At 36.4% G+C, this 24628-nt stretch overlaps 1 protein-coding gene across 2 annotated transcripts in view; it reads right to left on the bottom strand.

The window, feature by feature from the left end:
* TENT5D (terminal nucleotidyltransferase 5D) overlaps positions 1-24628 on the bottom strand; it is a 67928-nt gene that overhangs the window by 16593 nt on the left and 26707 nt on the right. Inside the window, exon 1 of one of the 2 annotated variants that reach the window (XM_039224595.1) lies at positions 464-516. The exons of the other annotated variant lie outside the window; for it this stretch is intronic. The gene's annotated coding sequence lies outside the window, so the exon portion shown is untranslated. Of the gene's footprint in view, positions 1-463; positions 517-24628 lie in introns of those variants that run through there. 2 annotated transcript variants of the gene reach the window in all.

The raw sequence follows: 24628 nt of genomic DNA, 5'->3' as shown, positions 1-24628 counted from the left end.
ACAGACTTTAATACTTCACTTTAGAAATGTGTGAAGTTAAATTTTTCAAATTCATTCACTATCTGGCTATTTATTGAAATGTAAATTGTTAGTCAATTAATCTGGAGACAGGTGTAATTCCCTTACCCTGGAGTTGTGAATAAACACAATCTTAATACTACAACAACATATCAGTTATATTTTGTCTCTTATCTATTATCATTGACATAAGAACAGAGAACAAATATAAAAATAATTACTGATACCTTTTTCATCACATTAACTGAGTTCTATTTTACCACAGCTATAATTATAGACACAATTAGTAATAAAATGGCTAATTTTCTAAGAAATTCAGTGCCTATTTTAGTTGAGTAAAGTAAGTTTTCACATGAAATGTAATCCCAATGTCAATTTCAATGTCTACTGATAACAGAAACTAAAAGGAAAAATAACAAAACTCCCATTTTATGAGATTTCTCACCGTGTGTTTTGGTAGCACACTTTTTTGAATTTAACAACACTACTACTCTGAAGATTAACTTTCTTCTCCAGAGTTCCCCATCAAATGATCTCTCCACATTCTCAGCAACTCACTTGCCACAACACAATGGATACTGTTGCCAGGAGACCAAGAATATTACTGTTGCATCATTAATGCTTTTATAAAAATATTTTTAAATGAGAAATTTATATAATGTGTGGGGAAAAAGCTTAGGAATTCCCTGAGCTTGCACCAATGGGTTAACAAGGCATAAAGAATTAGAAAGTTAGAGGATGTACACACCCAAGTTTGGGTAAAAAAAATGAGGTAAATTATATTGGGTAAATGGGGCAAAGGCCTCCAGTAGAGGACAAAGGTATAAGAATAGGGAATCTCAGGATGAAAACATCCAAGATGAGGTAAACAAGATTAGGTAATTAGGGCGGAAATGCCCTCCCAATTTAGTACAATAGCAGAAAGCTGCTTTCACAGGAAGAAAGAACCAAATTAGGTAAACAGGTAAATAGGGCTATAGACCATAGCAAGGAGAAGTTGCCCAGAGTGGAGCTAATTAGCAAAAGAAAGGTACCTTGCTGATCCAGAGGTAGCATGCTCTTTCTTGTCCCCTAGGCCAGTTTAGGTAAACAGAGGTGGCACCTCACATCTGGTGTAAACAACCTTCCACCACCAGGATTTTGTTTTGTATTGACCCAAACCTCTAACACCACATATCTTTAAAACCTTCTTTCCCTCTTGCCTATGAGTTAATGTTCATGATTTCATTATCTCTTTGTACACGTCTATCATCACATTTGTAAGCCTTCTGATCCTAATAAAAACAGAGCAAGGACCCTTACTCTGGGCTCTTGTCTCCTCCCAGACATTACCCTCTCTTGCATTTTTAATCCTGCATCCCACTTTTTTGCTGGACAAGAGAGAACTCCAGACCCAGAGTCTATGACAATCAGGAAATTCTAATTCTGAAATCTCAAAAGAATCCAATGCTACACAAGATATTTTAAACATTAAAAATGCATTGGGGTGCCTGGGTGGCTTAGTCGGTTAAGCGTCCGACTTTCGCTTAGGTCATGATCTTGTGGTTCGTGGGTTCGAGCCCAGTGTCGGGCTCTGTGCTGACTGCCAGCTCAGAGCCTGGAGCCTATTTCAGAGTCTGTATCTCCCTCTCTCTCTGACCCTCCCCTGCTCACGCTCTCTCTCTCTCTCCTAGAAATAAAATAAATAAATAAATAAAAATAAAAATGCATTCCTAAGTTACTTTAACTTTAATAAAAATAATAAAGACAAATTGATAACTCATACAGAGATATACATACACACACACAGCCAAATATTTTTATTTTATTGTAACTATCTATATGTGAAGTCAAAATTAAGTTGTAATTTCTGAAATACATACTTTGAGGATATATTGTCTACTTAATTTTTATCTCCCAAATGAACATTATTTTAAAAATCCTTGAACAGTTACAAAGTATTGTAGTTGATTAGCAAATGCTCTCTTTCTCTCAAAAATAAACATTAAGGAGGGGCGCCTGGGTGGCTTAGTCGGTTAAACGTCCGACTTTTGCTTAGGTCATGATCTTGCGGTTCGTGGGTTCCACCCCACGTCGGGCTCTGTGCTGACTGCCAGCTCAGAGCCTGGAGCCTGTTTCAGAGTCTGTCACTCCCTCGCTCTCTGACCCTCCCCTGCTCATGCTGTCTCTCTCTCTCTCTCCTAGAAATAAATAAAACATTAAAAAATTAAAAAAAAATAAACATTAAGGAAATTTATGAAAAAAGATCAACATGCCGGACACCTAGAGAAAACAATACAAAAGCCTCAATGAGAAATAGCTCTGGATTTAAAAGCATGATACACGGAAGGTTCCTTCCCCCAGGTTAAACCTCTGCGTATAATTCCAGAGAAATCTTATCATTTCCTTCCCACTCTGCCCCAATCCATAAATACACTTTCTTGTGCTTGTTTATATTTTTGTTTGTTTATATTTTTAATTGTCCTGAAAGCCAAAAATTAAAACCATTTTAAAAGACAGAGATTCTAACATAATGTCTTATTATAGTATGACCAGCTTATAGAAATCATCCCATAACTTTTTAAATAAATTTTAATTTTATTTTTAATAAAAATATCAAAATTGAGAAGATAGGCAAACAGATTATGGATAGGAAATATCTGTCAAAGCCAATGATCCAAAGGAGATGTTTTGTATAGTCCATGTAGTCATTTTGCGTGAAATGCAGAAGGGAATAAGTTCACTTTGGAAGGGCCAAAGATGAAACAAGATACTTGCAATTTTTTCCTGGCACTAAAATATATATCAAAGGAAGAAGAAAAAAATTTTAATAGCATGTAACAATATACATCATGTACATGAAAGAGATACTGTTAAATCAGAGCTTAATTTGAATAGGAAAATATATCTGTTCTAAAGGAAAAATACATAAATTGCATGACATTTCATATGTAATACTGAATACAAATTTTAAGATTTTAACTTTTTGAGTGTAGAATATTTAAACACGTAATTAAATGGTAATAATAAATAAAACTATATAATGCTCATAATGTGTCAGTGCTTTAATTAAATCATGTAATTCTCACTCAGAAAAAAAAAAAATGTAAAGAATATCAGAAGGCCTAAGATCCAGGTGATAAAAACAGGGAAAAAAATATACAAATAAATTAATGAGTAGAGTAATAGATAAAATAACCCAGAATTAACTAAGAAATCAACGGTGACAAGTCTGGGGAGGCAGTTTTAAGTAGAATTTTAAAAATTAAAACAATGTAGTAATAAAACAAAACAGTACATGTAACAGTGAATAAGGTGATGGAAGGAGTCTTGGGGAAAATAAAAAGACAAAACAAAAGTCAATCACTAATAGCTGTTTAGGGATCCAAATATCTGATTTAAGTCTCATTCACTCCAAAGGTTACAATTCCCAATTTGGTTACTAGCAGCTTATTTTCAGAAACCCATTTAAGAATGCTTTTTCACTGTCTATACCATATTCAGTGTTCATTATCCCAATTTCTACAAATTGTTTTTCAGATAAAAAACAATATCTGAAGGTGGATACAACCTTGACCACTGACATCTATCCTGAATAAAAGCTGTCATTAGCTTAAGCTACTTAGATAAAAAGCACTAACATCTCCTTCCTGGTGGGCTTATCAGGATGAAGGACAGTTTCCCTAGGATTTTTCACTTTACCTTCTTTTACCAGTAAAATATTGGTATATTTTAAAAGCTACACTATATTTTAGAGTGGCAAGTTCAGCCTGACTTCCCTATGATTTTTCACTTCACCTTCTTTTAACAGTAAAATGTTGCTGTATTTTAAAAGCTACTCTATATTTTAGAGTGGCCATTTCAGTCCGATTTTAATATATATTTTTGTCTTTTTGTTTCACTTACTCAGGTTGACTGGCCCTTAAAAACAAATACTCACTGGAGTAAGCTCAAAGATTACATTTGGTCAACAATTTTAATATCAAAAATCCAGATGCCAATATCCATTTAGTATCACTTTGGCAAAGGAAATGAGTAAGAACAAACTGAATGTATCAAAAGATCTTTGGTAAGAAGTTAGAATATTTTAAACAACATAAAGTTATTGTGACACAGTATAAAGCTCTGCTCTTCTAATATTTCTTTGTATATCAAGTAGTCTCTACTGATTTTTAAAACAGCTAGATGTGCACTGGGAGTGCAACTAAAGATGGGACTATGCAAATGCTACCACAATACCTTAAGAGAAATGCTTGAGTGGTAGCAGGGCATCTTTTCAATTTCAGAATTTTTTCAGATATTAGAAAGGCAATATGGGAGTATAAAACAAATATCATATAATACTTCCATTGGGATCTGGAGTAGCAACCTCTAATCAAATACATTATGAAACATGCAATGAAACATGATTATTCACACCTAATGGATAAATAAATAATACCTCACATTTCTAGGGTTTGCTGCCAAGCCAGTTCATGTTAGGTCAGGGTTTGACACCAAGGTTAATTATGAAACATTTTAGATTTTCAAAAAAATTTTAAAAAATCTAAATTGTGAATAAGGGACTGTGGATCTGTATACAAAGTCTGACTTTGCATTGGGAATGTCCCTAGCCAAGAAAAACAAGAAAGTCAATAATACCAATTTCTATTTATACATCCAAAGCCAGAGCTTTGTTTACAATCTCTGTGACAAATATTTGTTTAAATTTTTATAATTACATTTGAATTTCACTGATAGAACCCATGCACACAGTCAACACTTTTATATTGAAATTTTACCTGAGACTACAATCACTCAAATAAACTTATCATAATTATAATTCACTGTATTTCAAAAACTCTCTAGTGTTTACAAACTATGATTATATACATTATCTCATAAGTTTGAAAGGTAAGGTAGCTGTTAAATATCATTTCATGGATGAGAAAATACATTCATAAAGATAAATGGTTGCTATTTATCTACTGTCCAGTGTTGTTTTATCAGGGTCTTTTTGTGACTAATATAAATGATCAGTGCTGAATACATGTATAGAAAAAAAAAACATTGTAGGTAGGTCAAGAAGTTATAAAGCTATGACAGAATGGCTAAGGAATGCTCACCCGAGTGCTTAGTGCCTTAAGATCCAATGCAAGGGCTCTCAGAGATGCCTTCCTCTAGTTAAAGATACAGATTTGTACCTGGCTTTTGAGACATACTTCATTATACTCACAGCAAAAAATGTAACCAGAACCCTGATTCATTAATTTGTTAATCAGTCTTTCCAGTATAGACATATTTAAGTGGTACTATTTGAAACACCTAGTATCTATTAGTAAAGAATACAAGGATATTCATCATGCTTTGCTTTTGCCACAAGTCATGTCCTGCAGCTGAATTTCATCTCATAAAAAAATCACACTCAGAAATAAAAATGAAAGGTTATTAAGCATAAGATCTAAGAGTTATAAAAGATCTAAAAGGCCATCTGGTGCAATCATCCAACCAATTCCTGAATTCTCCATGCAATATAGGCCTGCCTAACATGCATACAAATCCAACCCTAAATATTTTCCATTGACAAGTAACAAACTCTAAAGCAACCCATTCCAGCTTGGGATAGTTCTGTCAGAAAGTTCTTATGCTGAACTGAAATATGTCTTTCTGTTACTTTTTTTTAAAAGGTTATGTTTATTTATTATTTGAGACAGAGAGAAACAGAGCATGAGTAGGGGAGGGGCAGAGAGAGAGAGGGAGACACAGAATCAGAAGCAGGCTCCAGGCTCTGAGCTACTAGCACAGAGCCCGACACGGGGCTCGAACCCACGAACCGCGAAATAATAACCTGAGCTGACTGAGCCACCCAAGCGCCCCCTTTTCTGTTACTTTTACCTACTAGTTCTAGTTCTACTGCTTACGTGGACAAACAAGAAGTTATCCTTCATTACTACGAACATTCTTCAACTATATGAAGACTGTTTAGTTCTCCATTGGGGTATCTTTCCTCTAGGCAAATAAATAACCTAATTCTACAACTTGCTTTATATTGTATGGTTTTGAATCTCCTTAACATACTGATTATAATATCCTAAACATGCTCCAGTTCTCCTGTTTTCTGGTATGTATTCAAAAGGTTTTACTAAGGTACTCTCATATGTCTAGAGACCTCTTTAAAAGTACAGCATACATTACTGAGATTCTTGTTTTTTTTTCTTTTTTCTTTTATAATTTTTAATGTTTTTATTTATTTCTGAGAGAGAGACAGTGTAAACAGGGGAGGGTCAGAGAGAGAGGGAGACACAGAATCCAAAACAAGCTCCAGGCTCTGAGACAGCACAGAGCCCGACGCAAGGCTCGAACCCACAAGCCATGAGATCATGACCTGAGCCGAAGTCGGTCGCTTAACCAACTGAGCCACCCAGGAGCCTCCAGAGATTCTTGTTTTAAATTATGCATTTTACTATACATTATTACCTTATTGTTAACCACTGTATTCTTTTTAAAAAAATTTTTAAATGTCTTATTTATTTCTGAGAGAGAGAGCGTGAGCAGGGAAGGGTCAGAGAGAGAGGGAGATACAGAATGTGAAGCAGGCTCTAGACTCTGAGCTAGCTGTCAGCACAGAGCCCGATGCGGGGCTCGAACCCATGAACCATGAGATCATGACCTGAGCTGAAGTTGGACGCTTAACTGACTGAGCCACCCAGGTGCCCCTCACTGTCTTCTATTATTAAGAGAGGAAGTGTTTCACTGGTCAAAAGGTATTTAAGAAAAAGCTGCTGGTAGGAAATTTAAACAAACAAAATAAAATGTTTTAAGTGGTAATTTGTAATGTAAAACAAGTTAAGTCTTTGGGTGTTATACCTTAATTCAATTTTATAACTTAAAAGTTCTAATTGCCAAAAAGTTCAACTGTGTAACAGTTAGTGAGGTTTTTAGACAATGTGACTTATTGATAAAGATATTAAAATTCTATTAGGTAAGCCTAAAATGTCTTAGTAAGCATAAGTGTGAAAGAAATTTAAGTGTTTATGTTGTAAAGAGGGAGAAAAGGAAAATCAAGTTGTCTCTGATATGAGAGGTATATTTTAAGAGAGGGAAAAACATAGAAAGAATATAGACTGGGACCTGTAAGTCTACAAATACAGCTAAGCTGGCTGAGTTGTACTTAATTCCCAATTTAGAATTAATCTCAATGAAAGAAGGTAAGTGGAACATAAATAACAAATAATTATAAAAGAAAATTAATTGACCTTTTCACTACGAGATGTCTTATAAGGTAGGTAGTATAGTAGGCCACCAATACTCAAACATGTATGGCCTCAGGACATCATTATACTCTTAAGAGTTGAGAAATCCAAGAGAGTTTGTTTATGTGGATTATATTTATCCAGATTTACCCATCAGAATTGAAAACCGATAAATGAAAAAAAAAATTCCGATTTTCACTTGCAAGTTTACATTTGTTCTTTGGCAATGAATACTGACACTTACCTTGCCTGAAGTGAGAGACTCACTTTCTTCACTTTTGAAAAACTGTCTGCCAAATATGCAAGACAGAATAACCAAAATTTGTCAGTAGTTCTTTCAAGTAAAAATGGTGTTCCATGTAAAAAAGTGGCTAGGAAAGTCTCACAATTCAAATGATCTTATAAGTCCTTTTGCTGGAGACAGCCATCATACTTGGTATGAGGAAGAAGCACTTTCTGCCCACTTTCTATTCTGTTTTATAGATTATTAAAGAGATATATACTCAAGGGTCTAGATCTAATAAAGTTAGTAATTTTAGTGATTCATCAAGGACATTAAATAAAGTTGGCTTTTACCCCTCTGAGTGTGGTGTGGTAAAGAATATAAATGATGGCTATGATAGCTTTGTACCAGTGCTTTGATTCATGCTAAAGTGTTAGTACTTTCACTCATCATTGCTTTTGCATCATTGTGCAAATGTCAACATAGTGTATAATGAAAATAATGTCTTAGTCTTATGAAAACAGTTTTGATCTCATGGATTCACAGAAAGGTCTCAGGGACTCCTAGGATCCTTGGACTACACACTGAGAACTGCTATGAAAGACTACACCTAAGAGCATTAAATTTCTCATTCATATTTATTTGAAGCCATAGCTTAATTGAGGTTACTATATATTGTCTTAAATTTTTAATGTTTATTTTTGAGAGAGAGAGAAAGAGAGAGAGAGAAATGAGTGGGAGAGGGGCAGAGAGAGAGGGAGACACAGAATCTGAAGCAGGTTCCAGGCTCTGAAATGTTAGCACAGAGCCTGACACAGGGCTTGAACTCATGAACCACAACATCATGACCTGAGCTGAAGTCAAATGCTTTAATCAACTGAGCCACCCAGGTACCCCTTACTGTATGTTTTCTTAATGAAATTGTAAATAATTTTATTTGAATGAAACATTTTTGCTGTTGTTCCTATGAGAAAAGGGGAACTACAATCTAGTGACTATTTTCTATTCTCAAATTCATCAATACTTGAGGACCATATAACTCTCTACTGCCACTTGGATACAGAAAACTCACATACAAGAGAGGGCAAAAATAAATGGAAAATATTTAGTAAATATAAAATAGTTCACGGTGTATTGTGATAATTTAAAATGAAACAATTAGAAAACTCTATAATACTCAAATAATAATTTTAAATAAGTTTTGTTTTTATAAGATAAAAAAATGCTGCAGAGGAGCTAAGATGGCAGAGTAGTAGGAGGAGTAGGAGGACCCCAGGCTTCTTGTCTCCTCAAACACAGCTAGATAAATATCAAACCATTTTGAATACCCAAGAAATCAATCTTAAGACTGGCAGAACAAACTACACAACTAGAGGGAGAGAGGGGGCCACATCGTGGAAGGTAGGAAGTGCAGAGATGTAATTTGGGGCCTGCAGAGCCCTGGTTGCAGAGAGAGAGGGAGAGAGCCCAATCAAGAAACAGACTCAATTATATAGAACAAACTGATGGCTACTGGCGGGGAGATGGTGGAGGTATGGGTTAAATAGGTGATGGGGATTAAGGGGTATACTTGTAGTGATGAGTACTGAGTGATGTATAAACTTACTGAATCATATTATACACATGAAACTAATATAACACTCTATGTTACCTGACTGGAATTAAGATAAAATCTTAAATTTTTGACTTAAGAGGTTGGTTAAGTGGCCAACTCTTGATCTTGGCTCAGGTTATGATCTCAAGGTTCGTGAGTTTGAGCCCGTCATCGGGCTCTGTGCTGACAGTGGAGAGCATGCTTGGAATTCTGTCTCTCTTTCTCTCTGCCCCTCCTCTGATTGCGTGCACTTTCTCTGTCTCAAAATAAATAAACTTAAAAAATAGAAATAAAATAAAAACTTAAAAAGCCCCCCTATATATATATATATATAAATATATATAAAATATATAAAATATATTTTATTTAAGTAAAAATATAAAGAGAGGAAAAAAGTGAATTTTAGGAAACTAAAATTGAGAAAGGCAATTAAATTTACCAAGACCTTAGGGCTCAGTGGCAAATGATAGAGCCAAGCTACAACTCAATTCTTCGGTCTCATAGTTGCTCTTTTTCTACAAGACATAAATTTGATAATAAAACTGGTTTGGTAAGTATACTTATTCTTATATTGATTATCAGTATACATATATGCATGTATAAGCACAACAAACATATAGAAACCTTTACATACAAGTTCTTTATCACTGATGATTTAATATCTACTTTAATGATCCTTCTACCAATATCCTCGCCTCTCAGTATCTGGCCCTCTTCACAAAAGATCTTGTTTTCTTTCTGGTGAAGGACATTTATTTTCACAGTCATACCCTAGACATAACTGCAACCCTCTACTATCTCAGTGTCAAAAATTCTATTCTCTGATCATCTTGTTTGTCCAACTAATATTTTTTAGTACTCTGACTCCAACAGTGCTACGCATGCCGCCCCGCCCCCACTGGACCTACAATTGATCCTACCACATTTTCACTGTCTTCCCGTTGCTCATATCCTCTTTTCTCTGGTTACCCATCTTAAGTATAATTGTCAGTCATAATCAGTACTTTATATATACCCTCAGTTACCCTACCTCTCCCTCACTGCCTCATACTTACTTGGTAAACAACACTGTTTTAAAGGCAGCTCTCTGCCTATTCCTTGCCTGAACTTATGCAAGTGAGCATATATTGAAAAAGACACAAAACTGTTCTGACAAGTCTCATCTTAAAATTAATTAACCACGAATTTGAGTAAAATTATAATGTTGCCAGCCAATAATACTGAACTTCCTTAGTTAATTCTCTCTTCCACTTTCCTAGACAACTTTCTTCTTTCTTAAATCTTTAACACCTTCTCCCCAGTTGTCATGCTTATCAGAACACCTTGTTTGCCATCACAATGAGAAAACAGAAACAAAAAATAAATTTATAAGCATCTACAACTGACTTTTATACTCATTTATACTCATTTTTATACTCATTTATATCTGTATCTGTGCCTATGTATGCTACCTTTTCTCCTGTTAAGAATGAATGATTGGGCACACATTGGGCAAACCCCACCACCTCAGTATCATATCCCATCCTTTCCAATACTCCAATCCTCCTTCATGGAACATCACTCTTTCCCACTTGACTATAATCATTCTCATCAACACAACATCTTCCTTAGTGTTAATATGCCTAATTTCCATGAAGTAAACCTATTACTATTTTTAACCCCCCCCAAAATATTACTGTTATTTCTTGCAGGGTAAATAAAACTTCTCATGACTCTTCTCTCTGTAGTTATCATCCCATTTCTCTTCTTCCCTTTACAGAAATACATTTTTTAAAGTAAGTTGTATGGGGACGCCTGGGTGGCTCAGTTGGTTAAACATCTGGCTACAGCTCAGGTCATGATCTCATGGTTCATGAGTTCGAGCCCCATGTCAGGCTCTGTGCTGACAGCCAGCTCAGAGTCTGCAGCCTGTTTCGGATTCTGTGTCTCCCTCTCTCTCTGACCATCCTCTGCTCACACTGTATCTCTCTCACTCTCAGAAATAAATTAAAAAAAAAAACATACACACAAAAATTAAAAAAAAATAAAGTAAGTTGTATATGTGTCTTATCTCCACGTAATTTCCTCACACCACTCCACTAAAACATTCTCCAATGATGTTGAAGTTGTTAAATACAATACTCATTTTGTAAGGCCACATCTTACTGAACCTACCTAGCAGCATTTGGTACACTTGATCCCTTTGTCTTTTTAATTAATTAATTAATTTATTTATTTATTTATTTATTTATTTTTGAGCGAGAGACAGTGCAAGCTGGGGAGGGGCAGAAAGAGATGGAGACACAGAATGTGAAGCAGGCTCCAGGCTCTTATCTGTCAGGACAGAGCCTGATGCAGGGCTTGAACTCACAGACCACAAGATCATGACTTGTACTGAAGTTGGAGGCTCAACCAACTGAGCCACCCAGGTGCCCTGATCCCTCTGTATTTTTAAAACATTGAGGAGGGCACTTGGCGGGATGAGCATTGGGTGTTGTATGTAAGTGATGAATCATGGGACTCTATCCCCTAAACCAAGAACACACTGTATACACTGTATGTTAGCCAATTTGACAATAAATTATATTTAAGAAAAAAACAACAACACTTTTTGCTTGTTTTCCACAATCCCACACTTATCTGGTTTTCCATTGTCTCTTTGGCCACTCCTTTTCATTCTTTTGTTCTTTTTCATTTCTTTAAATTTGGATTGAGTTAATCTCTAGGAATTTTTTAAAGATACATTTATTACTTGAGCAATCTTATCAGTTTCATCATTTTATATATTATCTATATGATTATGGCTCCTCAATGTAAATCTCCAGGCTGAAACTCTACCTTGAATTCTAGATTTATATATCTAACTGCTTACTTGGCTTATTCAATCTGACGTTGAACACACTTCTTAAATTAATGTTTCCAATATTGAATTCATGACAGTATTCAAAACCACAAACATATCCCCATGCAAGGTTTCACACATCTCACTAACTGTGACATCATGGGCTCATTGCTTTTAGCACACCTAAATCTAACGTGTCAACAAGAGCTATGAGCTCCACCTTCGAAATATAACCAGATGTCAAACCAACTCTTAACACCCCACTGTCCCCAATCTGGTCTAAGCAAATCATTATTTCTTGCCTGAATTATTGCAAGAGCCTTCTAACTGGTCTCCCTCCTTCTACCCTTACTTTCTTGCAATTTTTTTCAATATAGAACCCAGAATAAAACATTAACAATAGAGGTCTGATTATGTCCCTTTTCTACTCAAAACCCTCTAATGATTTCCTGTTTCACTCAGCATAAACCATAAACTCTTATATAAAAAAGAAAGGTCTATAACTCTTTCAAGTGGTAAGAGACCTACTGGAATTCTCAGTTTGGAAGGGGTTATAAACACAGTCTACACTCGTCCTTCACCTTGAAATCACAGACTAGTGTTCAGGCACCCTAACCAGCATGCCAACTCAGTGAGCTCTAGGCTCTTAACCCACACCAGTACCAGCTATTCTACCATGGCAGCTACAGGTTGTGCACACCAGGGCGCCCCTGGTTAGTGCTCACTACAGCTCCAGCCTTTGTGCCAAGGTGACACAAGTACAAGGTGCCCTGGAACACTCCAGGCCCATACCATTTTGGTTTCAGATAGCTTATTAGGGCACCACTGCTGCAAAATGGTCCAGTATCTCCCAGCTGACGTCTGCTTCAGATCCAGCCAACCCACCACGGTGCTCCCTGTGTAAAGCACCCAGGAACACCCCCACCCATGCCAACTCTGGATCCAGTTGCCCAGGCATAACACCTCCTCCACTGACCACCCTGGTTTGCACTCACTTTGTTTCAGCTGTCCCACCAGGGTGCCCTCAGTGTGGAGAGCTTTATGACACTCCAGCTTGCAACCACTTCAGTTTCAGCTATTCTGCCAGGGCACATTGCATGGAGAGCTCAGGAACCACAATGGCCCATCCTCACTTTCCCTGTCCTTCCAGGGTGCCCCTTGTGCAGAACACCCCAGGAACTCCCAGCCCATATCCCGCTTCAGCTACACTGGCACTCTAGGGCACACTCTATATGGAGAGTCCTAGAATAATCTAGTTTACACCCATTTCAGCTTTGGCTTCCTGCCAAGGTGCTTTCTGAACATAGAATCCTACGACCCCTCACCCTCACCCAGCTTGTATCCATTTTAGCTTTACCTAACCTGCAAGAAAGCCTTCTATACAAAGATCCCAGAGGATGCCCCCCAGCCGCATACTGTTTCAGCTCCAGCTGCCCCCCCTCTCCCAGGGAACCCCCACTGTGAGCACCACAGGATCCTCTGACTTATACCCACATCAGCTTCAGCTGTCCTGCCAGGGTACCCCCGATATGTAGAACACCAAGACCCTTGGCCTCCACCCACTACAGCTTTAGCTGTCCTGTCAAAGTGTTCAATATGCTGAAAGCCCCAGGAACTACTGGCCCACACTGATCTCAATTCCAGCTTACCTGCTAGGGCACCCTCTGCACACAAAGCCCCAGGATGTCCCATATAACCTCCACTTTGGCTCCAGCTATCTTGACAAGGTGCATTCTATGTGTAGAGCCTCAGGACACACTGGCTTGCATCCACATCAGCTTCAGCTGTCCTGCCAGGACATCCACTGCATGCAGAGGCCAGGAACTGCACTGATTTGCACCCACTTCAGCTTTATCTCTCCTGCAGGAGGCCCATTATGTGGAGAGCCCTGGGAATCTCAGCCCATACCAGACACAGATCTAGCCAGCCAGAAAATGTCACCAAGCACACAAAGTCTACATAGGGGACAACCATAACAAAGACAATTCCTTTAAGTTTAGATAAGTAGCTGTTTTAGCTAATATGTAATAATTTAAAAAACAGAAAGTCAAGCAAAATGGGGAGGAAACAGGAAAGCATTCCCCAAAAAAAAATGAGATGAACTTCAGAAAAAAAAAATAAAAAACACTAAATGAAATGGAAATACACAATACGTCTGATAAAGAATTTAAAGTAGAATTAATGATTATTTTCCTCAAACTATTCTAAAATAAAATAGAAGAGGAACAAAGCTTCCAAATATATTCTACAAGGCCAGCATTACCCTGATACCAAAACCATACAACGATACCACAGAAAAAGAAAACTACAGGCCAATGTCCCTGATGAGCATAGATGCATAAACTTCTCAGTTAAATACTACACACATACAAACCACATACAACATCAGTAAAATACAAACCACATACAACATCGAAAAGACAATTCAGCAAGATTAGGTGGGATCACCTGGGATGCAAAGGTGGTTCAAAATTTGCAAATCGAACAATGTGATACACCACATTATTAAAAATCATAAAATCATCTCAATAGATACAGAAATAGGTAAGATTCAACATCCATACATGTGAAAACTCAACAAAATGGGGTTAGAGGGAACATACCTCAACATAATAAAGTCCATATATGGAAAACAGAGCTAACATCATACTCAATGGTGAAAAACTGAAAGCTTTCCCTCTAAGGTCAGGAATAAGACAAGGATGTCCACTTAGCATTTTTATTCAATAAAGTACCAGAAGCCTAGCCACAGCAATCAGACAAGAAAGGAAATAAGAGGCATCTATATTGGTAAAAAATAAATTAAAATATCTCTATCTGCAGAAGCCATGATATTATACATTCAGAATTCTAAAGATTCCACCAACAACTACTGGAAACAAATTCAATAAAATAGCAGGATTTATACTCAGTAATAAGTAGTATTTCTATACACTAAAAAATGAAGTCAGAAAAAAAAGAAATTTAGAAACATTTACAACTGCAACAAAAAGAATTAAATATCTAGGAATAAACTTAACTAAGGAACTGAAAGACATGTACTCTGAAAACTATAAAACATTCATGAAAAAAACTGAAGATCACACAAAAGAAAATATATTCCATGCTCATGGATTGGAAGAATTAATATTGTCAAAATGTCCATATTACCCACAGGAATCTTGAGATTCAGTGTGATCCCTATCAAAATACCAACATCATTTTTCACAAAACTAGAACAAATAATACCAAAATTTGTATGGAACTATAGAAGGCCCTGGATAGCCAGGGCAATCCCGAGAAAGAACAAAGTTGGAGGTATCACAATCCCAGATTTCAAGATATACTACAAAGCTATGGTAATCAAAACAGTATGGTGCTGACACAAAAATAGACCCATATATCAAAGGAACAGAATAGAGAGTCCATAAGTAAACCCACATTTCATTTATATGGTCAGTCAAACTATGACAAAGGAGGCAAGAATATATAATGAAGAAAAAACAATCTTTTAAATAAATTGTACTGGGAAAAGTGGATAATAAACACAAAATAAACACAAAATGGATTAAAGACCTAAATGTGAGGCCTGAAGAAACAGAAATCCTAGAAGACAACATAATCAATGTCTCTAACATTAGCCATAACAACATTCTATATATGTCTCCTAAGGGAAAGGAAATAAAAGCAAAAATAAAATATTGGAACAATATCAAAATAAAAATCTTTTGCATGGCAAATGAAATGATCAACAAAATTTCAAAAGCCTAGTGCATAGAAGATGATTTTAAATGATCAATCCAATAAGAGGTTGATATCCATAATATATTTTAAAAAGGTATACAACTCAACACACACAAACGCAAAACAACAGCAACAACAACAACAACAACAACAAAATCTGATTAAAAAATGGGCAGAAGCCCCTGGCTGGCTTAGTAAGAAGAGTGTGCAACTCTTGATCTTGGAGTTGTGGGTTTGAGCCCCATGTTGGATGTAGAGATTACTTAAAAATAAAATTTTAAAAAAATGGGGGGAGGACCTGAATAGACATTTGTCCAAAGAAGGCATAGATGGCCAACAGACACATAAAGAATTGCTCAACATCACATATCATCAGGGAAATGAAATTCAAAACCACAATGAGATATCACCACACTTGTTAGAATGGCTAAAATCAAGAAGAAATAAATAATGTTGGCAAAGGTGTGTGTGTGGGGGGGGGGGAGAAGGAACCCTTGTAAACTGTTGGTGGGAATGTAAATTGATACAGCCACTGTTGAAAACAGTATGGAAGTTCCTCCAAAAATTAAAAAGAGAAATACTATATGATCCAAAAATTCCATTATTGGACATTTACCAAAAGAACACAAAGACACTAACTTGCAAAGATATATGCACCCCTATGTTTATTACAGCATTATTTACAATAACTAAGTCATAGAAACAACCTATGTATCCATAAATAGACAAATGGATAAAGAAAATGTAATACACATGTACACACTAAAATATTAGCCATAAAAATGTATGAGATCAGTCCATTTGAGATGACATGGATAGACTTAGAGGGTATTATGCTAAGTGAAATAAGTAAGACTGAGAAAGGCAAGGGGCTCAGTCAGTCAAACATCTGACTCTTTTTTTTTAATATTTTTATTTATTTCTAGGAGAGAGAGAGAGAGAGACAGCGTGAGAAGGGGAGGGTCAGAGAGAGAGGGAGATACAGACTCTGAAACAGGCTCCAGACTCTGAGCTGGCAGTCAGCACAGAGCCCGACGCAGGGTTCGAACCCATGAACCGCAAGATCATGACGTAAGCGCAAGTCGGACGCTTAACCGACTAAGCCACCCAGGCGCCCCTCAAACTTCTGACTCTTGATTTCAGCTCAGGTCATGATCTCATGGTCATGAGATCAAGCCCCATGTTGGGTTCCATGCTGAGTTGGAGTCTGGTTGGTATTCTCTCTTTCCCTCTCTCACTGCCCCTCTCTTGTTCACACACAAAAACATACACTCCCCCCCTCTCTTTCTCTCAAAATAAGTAAATAAACATTTAAAAAATTAGAAAAAAGACTAAAACAAATACTATATGATTCCATTCATAAATGGAGTCTGAAAATGAATAAACAAAGAAAAAGCAGAATCAGACTTAAAATACAAAAAACTGATGGTTGCCAGAGAGGAGGGGGAACTGTGAGGATGAGCAAAATGGGTGAAGGGGAATGGGAGCTACAGGCCTCCAGTTATTGAATAACTCATGGGAATATAAAGTAGAGCATAAACAATATAGTTAATAATATTGCAGTTGTAATGTAATGGAATATACGGTAGCCATATTTGTGGTGAACACAGCATAATATATAAACCCATAAATCACCAGGTTGTACACCTGTAATTAACGTAAATTTGGGTGTCAAGTATTATCAAATAAAATAAAGGGAGACAAAAAAAGAACACACTTATCTTGATGAGCACTGACTAATGAATTGTAGAATCATTATATTGTACAACTGATACTAATATAACACTGCATTTTAATTATACTTGAATGAATGAACAAAGTAATTATTATAAACATGCTCACTAGGCTGCAGAGAAGAGTGGAAGGATTTAGTGAGACCTTCAATAAAAAGATAGAAAACATAAAAAAGACACAGAGTTGAATACAAGAACTAAAATAAAAAAAATACACTAGAGGGAATCAACAGTAATTTAGTAGACACAGAAAATCATATCAGTGATTTGAAAGAGGAGTTAATATAAAGCACCCATTTTGAACAGCAAAATAAGTAAAGAAATTTTTAAAAATGAAGGTAGGTGAAGGGATATCTTGCACAACATCATGCAAACAAACATTTGCATTATAAAGATCTCAAAAGAAGAAGACAGTGAAAGGGGTGGAAAACTTATCTGAAGAAATAATAGCTGAAAACTTTCCTAACCTATGGAAGGGAATAGACATTGAAGAAGCACAGAGAGTTCCAAACAAGATGAACCCAAGAAGGTCTACACTATGACACACAATAATTAAAATGACAAAGTTTAAAGATGAAGAGTTTTAAAAGCAGAAAGAGAGAAGTAAAAAGTTACATACAAAGGAAACCGTCTAAAGTTATCAGCTGATTTTTAAGCTGAAATTGTGCAGGCCAGAAGGAAGTGGCACAATATATTCAAAATGCTGAAAGGAGGAAAAAAAAACCCACAACAACCAAGAATACTCTATCCATCAAAGTTACCACTTCTATTTTCAAAATTTTAACGTTTATTTATTATTGACAGACAGAGAGAGACAGAGCATGAGCATGGGAGAGGCAAAGAGAAAGACAGACACAGAATCAGAAACAGGTTCCAGGCTCTGAGCTGTCAGTACAGAGCCCAATGCAGGGCTTGAACTCACAAACCATGAGATCATGACCTGAGCCGAAGTTGGATGCTTAACCGATTGAGCGACCCAGGCCCCCCTAAAGGACTTCCTTAATTGGAAAAGAAATGACCATAATCAGACACAGGAAAGTTATGAATAAAAAGATATAAAATATGACAGTATATACATAAAGTGTGGAAGAGGGGTTTAAAACGAAATTTTAAAAAGAATATGTTTGAATTTAAATAAATATCAACTTAATATAGTCTGATGTACTAAGAATGTTATCTATGAATCTCGTAGTAACCACAAACCCCAAACCACTAATATGTATACAAAAACCAAAGCCAAACAAAGCCAAACATAACGCTACAGAAACTCATCAATCACAAAGAAGGAAAGAGAAGAAATAGAGAACTACAAAAACAACCAGGAAACAATTAACAAAATGGCATTAAATATAGACCTATCAGTAATTTCTTAAAATGTAAAAGGTCTGTGTGGGGCCTGGGTGGCTCAGTCGGTTGAGTGTCTGACTTCGGCTCAGGTCATGATCTCATGGTTCGTGGGTTCGAGCCCTACATCGGGCTTTCTGCTGACAGCTAGCTCAAAGCCTGGATCCTGCTTTGGATTCTGTGTCCCCCTCTCTCTCTGACCCTCCCCTGCTCATGCCGTCTCTCTCTCTCTCTCTCTCTCTCAGAAATAAATAAAACATTTAAAATTTTTTTTAAATATATAAATGGTCTAAATTCTGCAATCAAAGTGGAGGAATAAGTTGCAAAAAAAAAAAAAAAAGACCCATCTATATACTGCGTATAGGAGATTCACTTCGTACCAACAGACATATACAGACTAAAAGTGAAGGGATGGAAAAATATTTACCATGAAAAAGGAAGCAAAAAAGGAACCAAGTTACCAATATTTACATCAGATGAAACAGACTTTAAAACAAAGATGTGATAAGAAAGGTATTGATTAGTGATGAAGGGATCAATCAATCCAAAAAGAGGATATAACAATTGTAAATATCTACCCACCTAACATAGGGGCACCTAAATACATAAAGCAAATATTAATGGATATAAAGAGAAAAATTGATGGTAATGTAATAATAAAGGATTTAAATTCATACAATGCATCTTTTCTGACCATAACAGTATGAAACTACGAATTTTTCATAAGGGAAAGACTGGGAAAAAACCCACCCAACTGGGCAATAAAGCAATTAAAAAATCTAAAAATACATGAAGAGAAATTAAAATGAAGAAAACATTGGTCCAAAATCTTCAGACAGAGTGAAATAAATTCTAACAGGAAAATATAATTACCAATATAGACTTAATTCAAGAAAGAAGAAAAAACTCAAATAAACAATCTAATTTGACACGTAATGGAACTAGGAAAAGAAGAACAAATAAAGTCCAACATAAGTAGAAGGAAGGAAATGATAAAGATCAGAGTGAAAATAAATGACAGAGACTAAAAAACAATAGGAAAAACTTCAGTAAAACCAAGAATAGGCTCTTTGAAATGATTAACAATACTGACCAACCTTTATCCAGCCCCAAAAAGAAAAAAAAAAAGATTAAAAAACTCAATAAATAAAATCAGAAATGAAAGAGGACTAGAAAAAACTGACACTACAGCAATAAAGGGACTTTAAGAATACAATAAAACACCCCTGTCGTGTTCCTGATGTCAGAGGGAAAGCTCTCAGTATTTCCCCACTGAGGATGATGCTGGCTGAGGGCTTCTCATAGATGGCATTTATGTTGCTTAAGTTCCTTCTATCCCGACTTTCTCGAGGGTCTTTATTATGAAGGAATGCTGTATTTTTTCAAATGTTTTTTCTGCATCTATCGACAGGATCATGTTTTTTATCTCTTCTTTTATTAATGTGATGTATCACAGTGATTGATTTGCAAATATTGAACCAGCCCTATAACCCAGGAATGAAACCCACTTGATCATATTGGATAATTCTTTTTATGTGCTGTTGAATTCGATTTGCAAGTATCTTGTTGAGGATTGTTGCATCCTTATTCATCAAGGATATTGGCCTGTAGTTCTCTTTTTTTGCTGAGTCTCTGTCTGGCTTGGGAATCCAAGTGATGCTGGCTTCATAAAAGGAGTCCAGAAGTTTTCCTTCAATTTCTATTTTTTGGAATAGCTTGAGAAGAATGGGTATTAATTCTGTTTTAAATGTCTTGTAGAATTCCCTGGGGAAGCCATTTGGCCCAGGGCTCTTATTTGTTGGGAGATTTTTGATAACTGATTCTATTTCCTCACTAGTTATGGGTCTGTTCAGATTTTCTATCTCTTCCCATGTGAATTTTGGTAGTGAGTGTGTGCTTAGGATTTGTCCATTTCTTCTAAGTTGTCTAGTTTGTTGGCATAAAATTTTTCATAGTATTCCCTGATAATTGCTTGTATTTCTGAAGGGTTGGTTGAAATAAGTCCTTTTTCATTCATGATTTTGTCTATTTGAGTGCTCTCTCTTTGTTTTTTGAGAAGCCTAGATAGAGGTTTGAAACACAACAGGGATGTCCACTCTCACTACTGTTGTTTAACATAGGGCTGGAAGTCCTAGCATCAGCCATCAGACAACAAAAGGAAATTAAAAGCATCAGAATTGGCAAAGAAGACGTCAAATTTTCACTTTTCTCAGATGACATGATACTCTACATAGAAAACCCGACAGACTCCACCAGAAGCCTACTAGAAACGATCCATGAATTTAGCAAAGTTGCAGGATACAAAATCAACGTACAAAAATCAGTTGCATTTTTATACACCAATAATGAAGCAACAGAAAGAGAAATTAAGAAACTGATCCCATTCACAATTGCACATAAAACCATAAAATACCAAGGAATAAACCTAAACAAAGATATAAGAGATCTGTATGATGAAAACTATAGACATCTTATGAAGGAAATTGAAGAAGACACAAAGAAATGGAAAAACATTCCATGCTAAAATATCATTACTCCCCAAAGCAATCTACACATTCAATGCAATCTCAATCCAAATTGCACCAGCATTCTTATCAAAACTAGAACAAACTATCCTAAAATTTGTATGGAACCACAAAAGACCCCGAGTATCCAAACTAATATTGAAGAAGAAAACCAAAACGGGAGGCATTACCATCCCAGACTTTAACCTCTACTACAAAGCTGTCATCATCAAGACAGTATGGTATTGGCACAAAAACAGACACAAAGACCAATGGAATAGAATAGAGAACTCAGAACTGTACCCACAAATGTACAGCCTACTAATCTTTGACAAAGCAGGAAAGAGTATTCAATGGAAAAAATACAGCCTCTTTAACAGATGGTGCTGGGAGAACTGGACAGCAACATGCAGAAGAATGAAACTAGATCATTTTCTCACACCATACACAAAAATAAACTCAAAATGGATAAAGGACCTGAACGTGAGACAGGAAACAATCCAAGTCCTAGAGGAGAAAGCAGGAAACAGCCTCCTTGACCTCAAACGCAGCAATTTTTTACTTGACACATCCCCAAAGGCAAGGGAATCAAGAGCAAAAATGAACTCTTGGGACTTCATCAAGATTAAAAGCTTCTGCACAAAGGAAATAATGCATAAAACTAATAGGCAACCAATGGAATGGGAAAAGATAGTTACAAATGTCATATCAGATAAAGGGCTAGTATCCAAAATCTATAAGGAACTCACCAAACTCCACACCTGAAAAACAAACAATCCAGTGAAGAAATGGGCAGAAGACATGAAGAGACACTTCTCCAAAGAGGACATCCAGATGGCCAACAGACATGTGAAATGATGCTCAGCGTCCCTCCTCATCAGGGACTTACAAATCAAAACCACACTGAGATACCACCTCACGCTGCCGGTCAGAGTGGCTAAAATGAGCAAATCAGAGGACTCTAGACGCTGGCGAGGATGTGGAGAAACGGGCACCTTCCTACACTGTTGGTGGGAATGTAAACTGCTGCAGTCCCTTTGGAAAACAGTGTGGAGTTCCTCAAAAAATTAACACTAGAACTCCCCTATGACCTAGCAATAGCACTGCTAGGAATTTACCCAAGGAATGCAGGAATGCTGATGCATAGGGGCACATATACCCCAATGTTCATAGCATCACTCTCCACAATAGCCAAAACATGGAAAGAGCCTAAGTGTCCATCAGCGGACGAATGGATCAAGAAGATGTGGTTTATCTATACCATGGAATACTACATGGCAATGAGAAAGAATGAAATCTGGCCATGTGTAGCAACATGGATGGAACATGAGGGTGTTATGCTGAGCGAAATAAGTCAGGCAGAGAAGGACAGATACCATATATTTGCACGTATAGGAGGATTAGGAGGAATTTGACAGAAGACCGTGGAGGAGAAGAAGGGGAAAAATAGTTGGGGAGAGGGAGGCAGGGAAACAATGAAAGACTCTTGAATGCTGAGAACAAACTGAGGGTAGATGGGGAGGGGGGAAGGGGGGTGATGGGTATGGAGAAGGGCACTTTTGGGGATGAGCACTGGGTGTTATATGGAATCCAACTTGACAATAAACTATTAAAAATAAAGAAAATAAAGAAATTTAAAAAATAAAAACTTTTCAAGCCTCCCCCCCAAAAAAGCTGACAATTTTAATCTCTATTCATCTCTGCATACAAATAAATATACATCTAAGTATTCACCTTTATATTCATGGCTGTTATATGTTTACTTTCCTGATTTATAGTTTCATAGTTCCTTGTAAATTAGCCTATTTAACTGGCACTGGATTAGCCTATTTAAGTCACACTTGCATATATGTCTTTCTAAGTTTAGCAACTGTAGAAGGAGAAGACTACAACTTCTTTCCATGTTAAATCTGATTCTGGTCACTTCCCTATTCAGAATATTGAGTACAGGACCCAGATTGTGCCAAGTTTTAGTGGTGGAGGGCCAATAAACCAGAAAATAATCAGTTTTGCAAATGTCTACATAGGCTATATATTGCTTAACTATAAGGGATACCATTCACACAAACTAGGATGTAAATGAATGTTATCCTCTAAAGGTAACACAATACAGAAGCCCTGAATGTGGGACCTCTATGTCACATTCTTCCTGCTTCAAATCTAGATTAGGTTGACTTCCTAAAATAGGCTGACCAGATCTTTTTTCTTTCTTCCTTTTTATTGCCCTTATACTAAATCAATTACACTTTTCTCATTTTTGCTTCTGCTGAAGCCTGGCCATGGGGTGCTGGTCCAAATTTTTCCTATTTCAAGGGTAAAAGGGATCCACTCTCCCAGAAAGAAAGTGCAATATAAGTAAAATAAGATGAATAATAGAACATATATTTAAGAAGAGAAAAGGCAATAAATTCTACGTAACCCTGGTTCAATGAGAGTATTTAAAAGCAACTAAAATTATTATGTTTTGTATCTTCTTTTTCAAAGAAGGCTAAAGAAGAAAAGGCAATTTAATATGAGGAACTTATTAAGAAAAGTAACCATCTGTCATATGGTTAGTTATGGTTAGTATAGCTTCAGCTATTTTTTTTATTTTTGAGTGAGAGAGAGAGAGAGAGGAAGAGGGAGGGAGAGGGAAGAAGAGGGATATATATATATATATGGAGAGACAGAGAGAGAGAGAGAATAAGTGAGGGGCAGAGAGAGAGGAAGACAGAGGATTCAAAGCAGGTTCCTAGCTATCAGTGCAGAGCCCAATGCAGGGCTTGAACTCATGAACCGTGAGATCATGACCTGAGCTGAAGTTGGATGCTTAATTGACTGAGCCACCCAGGCACTCCATCAGCTAAATATTTTATACCTTGTACATCCATGTTATCATATATAGTAGTTAACATTTTTTTAGTAATTAGCATTTTAATGATAATTCTGAGATTCTGTGAAATCTTCAAATGTCTTCTGAATTATAGAAGATTAAGTTTAGAACAGTTATAGTGCTAAATATATTTTTCCATAACTAATTACCCCTTGAAATGATAAGCCATAAGTGGTATCTGTGGCAAGTTAAAGTTAACCATAATATTTCATTAAAGAAAACATCTCACTGCCCAGTATTCTAACTATATGAGATTTACTGCATAAAGATTAAATATAGCCAGTATTCAGGTTTCAAACTTCAGCTTACAATACATTTGGTCATGACTAAAATATATATTTTTCCCACTCACTTATGTGATCTGTGGCATTTTTGACGTGGTCACTGTCATGTCAACATTAGAGAAGGAAGGGAATCCAGAACTCAGACCCACTTGTTAGAAAATATATCATACTAAATAGAAAAGTTGCGGTTCTAGCTAATTTGATCAGAGAACAAATATAGGCCAATATATCTGACACGTGTGTCATTCTGTTGCTTTCTCTGCTTTTGTAGTTCACATGCTTGTCCTTGCTCATAAAGAGC

The sequence above is a fragment of the Hyaena hyaena genome, unplaced genomic scaffold, assembly GCF_003009895.1.
Source record: "Hyaena hyaena isolate Hyena2069 unplaced genomic scaffold, ASM300989v1 scaffold_1677, whole genome shotgun sequence".
Taxonomy (NCBI): Eukaryota; Metazoa; Chordata; class Mammalia; order Carnivora; family Hyaenidae; genus Hyaena; species Hyaena hyaena.
The sequence above is the reverse complement of the archived record's forward strand: the minus strand, read 5'-3'. Positions and strand labels throughout refer to the sequence as shown.